This window comes from Haliaeetus leucocephalus, unplaced genomic scaffold, assembly GCF_000737465.1.
Source record: "Haliaeetus leucocephalus isolate CR32 unplaced genomic scaffold, Haliaeetus_leucocephalus-4.0 Scaffold2, whole genome shotgun sequence".
Classification (NCBI taxonomy): Eukaryota; Metazoa; Chordata; class Aves; order Accipitriformes; family Accipitridae; genus Haliaeetus; species Haliaeetus leucocephalus.
In genome coordinates this window covers 14,930,743-14,935,918 of record NW_010972438.1, presented here as the reverse complement: position 1 = coordinate 14,935,918, position 5,176 = coordinate 14,930,743, and positions in this window count along the sequence as shown.

Here is a 5,176-nt window from a genome sequence, read left to right as displayed (position 1 = left end):
GTTGAAAGGTTCCCATGTTTCAAAATAGTAACAAATACTGAAAGCTGAAGAAACTTCAGTATTTTTAAAAATGTATATCAGAGCAGGATTTATCTTCAAAGACTCCTTTATTGGTTCTTCAAAAAACATTTTAAATTATAGCATGTACACTAGATAGTTAGATTTCCTTGCCCATTTAAGAAAGCATGTCAATTTATAGGCTGCAGGTAATTAGACTGCCTTAAAATTTATACTATCAGCATTACTGCACAAGGTACTCTAAGTGCAAGGCAGAGAAGTGTCCTGCCATGGGACAAAGTAATTCTCCTTTCTAGATTTGATAAAGAAATACTTTAATACAGTCCTTCTCACAATATATAAACATTACATAGGGAATCCTTGTGAAACTGCGGTTCAGTTAAGGGACGTTAGGTATTTTTAGAATTTTGCCTCTTGATGTGGGAATGACACATGACATTTCAGGAGTAAATTTCCAAAGTAGTTTGAAAGAAAAAAAAAAAAAAAAGAAGTTATCTGGCCAATACAAAGCCAAGTGTGCATTAATGGAAGCAATAATTTTTTTACAGTGTAGGAAGTCCTTTTACACAAGTTACAATCTGCTTATTTGCATTTAATTATATAAAAATCTTGCACTTAACAAAATATGATCCTTCAAAAATGGCAAGGTTTTCAGGCATTTGATAAAGTATTACACAAAGTAAAATTATTCTGGCCAACTTTATCTATGGTGTAGCTGTTAAAGAATTAATTTGACATGTTATATGCAAGCCAAACCAGTTCTGCTTCAGATATAAAAAGGACAACAGACTGTTCAATTCAACAAAGATAATTCAAAGTTACAGAGCAAAAGGAGTATAGATACTTACATGTTTTATGTATTGAAGCTACAATAAGATTACTGGTCAAACCAAGAGCAAAGGTACATTCCGGTTAACACCTTCCTCTCTGACAAAACCCACTTAAATACGTTTTATTTTTTCCATTTGAGTCTTACGGAACAGTGTATGTGCTAAAGTTCTGTGTAGTGAGGAAGCCCAGTTTTTGTCTCATGATGCACATATACACATTTATTTAAAAAATAATTAAATTTGTAATATTAAATTAAAAAATAAATGTGCATCCCAGGGCAGAATGTAAATGTAGGTCTCTTGAGGATTTTGGTGAATCAACAGGCCATTTGATACATTCCTTTACCCTACAACAGGATCAAATACATAGTATTTTTCTTCTTGAACAAGTAAATGAATGATTAAATTTCTTCACTTAGGCTAACCAAGCCATACTCTCTCCATCCTCAAGCCTCTGCTGCCCTCAGACATCTATTTTGTGCAAATAAGATGTAATATTTGGGTTAAAAATGGTTTAAAAAATCCTAAAGTTTAATAACTCTTAACCAGACCTTCAAATACAGCAATGCAAAAACTATGATTTCTCCCTGGAAGCCAGAAGGGGTAGCAGTGATCTTAATGACTAGAAGTTATGCAAATGCTCCCATGCATGGAGGCAAGAGTTCTGAAAACAAGGAGTAAAACGGCACATCAACAATATAATTGGTAAGTAGGGATGAAGAGTGAATTCAGAGAGGGCTAAAAGGTGACTTTGCTCCAGCTACCCTGATTCTCACTTTTTTGTTAATGATACCAAGAATAAATAAATGCAGTTTTACCAAACCACAGTGATTAGCATGTGATTAACTCTTGATTCTGTAGATGTTTACTGTAGAACTGGTATGACCTAAACAAAAAAGTGATCAATTTTCTGCAGCTATCAAAACTGAACAGTGATGTAGTAGTACGATTGTATTATAGCCTTCCTGTAATCTACTGTAATGTATGAATTCTCTGTAACATTTCATGTGTATTCATTTACAAACTGCATTAAATATAGAACAGAATTAAACATAGAATATAGGGGACACTTTTATTCTGTTACTTTGAAAGCATTCCCCTCTCCCATAATGCTACAGCCAACAACCTGATTTTAAGAGTCTGAATTGCTCTTTAATATTAGGGTAGCTTTTTGAAACAAACTTGTGATTAATTATCTATTAAGACTGCACACTGTACCCCTCAACCCCATCCCATTCTGGAACCTCCAGTTCTCTATGTGTAGAACATGTTTTCTAGATGGTCTTAACTTGTAGACAAAGAACAGAACAGTACTGTTTTTTTTCCAAGTCCTGAAACCACTGTGATTAACATTAAAAGGCCTATTTAATCTTAATTCTGATATCATCACCTCAGGGAGGGTTCACTATGAACAGAAAAACAGCTTTACCATTTCTGTTGACATCTTGATAAAAAGCAGGCTATAGAGTAGATTGGCAGGTACAGAATTTAAAAATTTTTTACAGCTTCAGATAGCAGCATTTGATCAACTACTATCAGCTTTTTGAAATAACCTGTTTTAACACTTGTCTAGCAGAACACTGTTGTTTTATTTATAAAATATTTTTAAAAAAAGAAATCCAAATGGACTGTGAAACTTGTAGTTTCAGAAAAAAAATGGTTTAGAGTCCTTTATAAGGTGATTTGCTGTATGACAAAGTTAAACTTTTAGAGAGATGCTTGAAACTATATTGCCACCTGCTGTCTCAAACAAAAATCAGGAGACAGGTCTGGTTGGCTATATTATTTAAAATTCTGCAAGTATAATAGAACTCTATTGATTTGGGAAATCCATTGTGAAGCAAGGGATGAAACATAAATTTTAAAATTCTCAGGAATGATTTAGTGCCCACTCTCCCTTTCTTTTGCTTAGCCATGACTGGTCCAGAAAAAACAAGTAAATGAGAAGGAAATCACCAGTGAAGATTGCATAGCTAATTATGCCCTGCTCACCATAAAACAACATTCTCTTGCAGCTCTTATCACATTGTGATGATATACATACAGCTGGGATGAAATCAGGCATATGAGATTCATGAAAGTGAAGAGCCCCTTATTAAGATGCAATGTTTTGAAAGAGATTGTGGATACTGCAAGCTGACTAGGAAGGATAAAATGCTTCAGTCTTCTCTATCTCCTCTAGCAAAGAGGTAATCGTCTACAGGAAACTAGGAGTTAAGTCTCTCTACAGTAATGCTACATTTCAATGAATTAAGTTTTGGGAGAAGCAGGATGGTGAAAGAAATAGAGTAGAGGCTAAGTTTTTTTTAACACCTTGAGTGTTTTGAGAGAACTAAACAGAACATAAGTTAATTGGTATATAAATTAATCAGAAGGGATTATGAATACCAACAGAGACCCCCACCAAAAAAAAAAAAGAAAAAGAAAGATTAAAAGATGTACACTGAAACGTTAGACATACGACTACTAACTCAAGCATCTGGCAAAAAATAACCCCCAAAGTACTCCATTAAATTAAAAAAAATGAAATTGCGTTAATTAAAAGGGTATAGCTTAAAGCAGTATTTCTGGGACCGGGTTAGTAATAAAAGAAAATAAAAACTTGCTGTACAGAACACTACAAAAATTGCTCTTCTTGGACAATAGATAAGGAGACACATGCTGCCTGTTTGAAATGTTTTCATCCAAATTAAACAGACAACGCCCTTCCCGATATATAAGAACCCGATTTCAGTGTTGTTGTGGGAAAGCATTGCTCAACAGACTTTGATAAGCATGTGTTTTGTTTTGTCTCACTTTTATCAAATTTTCATTCCTGGACTTAACGATGATCCTACAATATATCAGCTAGACAAATTAATGTTCAGAGATTATTCTTGATGACATCCCAGGGAGACTCAGAGAGTAAGAAATTCAGAAACACTGATATAAGGCAGCCAAAAACGGCACCAGTTATCAACAACATATCTTGTATGTTCTGTGCTTCACAAGACTTCATATGTAGTCCACTACTGAGAAAAACTCCAGGTTTTCTTTTCTTTTCCTCGCCTGTTCTAGTCCCTAAATGAAAGTTTCAGACTCATTAGCTGATGTATCAATCAATAAATACCATATAAACAGCTGTGAAGCAGAATCTGAAAAACAAACATAATTTTGTCTGATGATTGACACGTTGATTTTATCTAAAGAAAAATGAAGCAGTTCAGATAGCATGGCAGAGAGATTTTGTGTGCACATTCAACTCAGCCTCATTGCTTGTTTCTCCATTATTGCTTATTTGTTTTATTTGTAGCCTGAAAAGGGCAAAACTTCTATGACTATCAGCTGGAGTAAGCACTACGGGATCCAGCCCTATATATCTATGGTACCTTTGGCCTGAGAAAATTAACTACGTCTAGAAGCAACACTATTCAAGATGAGTCTTAAGGTCTTAACATCCATTGAAATGAAGGATTTCAGTACGCATGTGGCTTTAAGCGTAAGTTTAAATGCCATCTTGAACGGTAAAATATCTAAACGGGCTCTGAAGCATTTTATTGAATCTGACTATACTCTTAAACACAGCCAAGTCCTCCTTACATAAGTCGAAGATGTTTTTCCTAAAAATGAGGCAAAATGTAGATTCATTTAATTTGCATGTTTACATCTCCCGTCATTCAAGAAGCTATACCTACAAAACAACAGACTGGACGGTGCTTAACGTTCAGCTCCTAAAACGCTTCTCAGGAACATCACAAATGGGCCACGGATACCCACCACCACCCAGAGAAACCCACCAAACACAGCGACGATCGCAAAGGGCTGGATCACGAAGTCCAACAGGACTGTCATGCAGAAACCACTGAAGTAGCCCCAAGTAAAGTAAGCCCCGAAGGGCCTACCGAATACAACTACCCGTTAAAACCGGCCGAAGTTAAGGACGAAAAACGTCCTAGGAGGAGCCGGCCCTCACCCGGCGCCCCGAGCAGAGGACGCCCGCAGAGGCTCCGCCGCCGGCCACCTCCCCCGCCCGCCGCTGCGGCCGCACCAGCGCGGACACCGGAGCGCGGCAGGCAGGCTGGCTGTCCCGGCCGACTCCTTCCCTCCTCAGCTACTGCCCGCTTTCCTTCTCTGCTCTCCTGACGAGATTCCGAGGTCGCCGCGCCCCGCACAGCACCAGGACCCCCGGCGGGCGGGCGAAGCGCCTCACCCGCTCGAGGAGACCGCCCGCCTGCCGCCGACAGCCATTTCTTCCCCCATCTTCAGCCACACGCCCCTCTTCCCTACCTTGTGTCTGCTTTCTCAAAACCACACCAGGGGAAAAAAAAAAAAGGAAAAAAAGAAAGGCG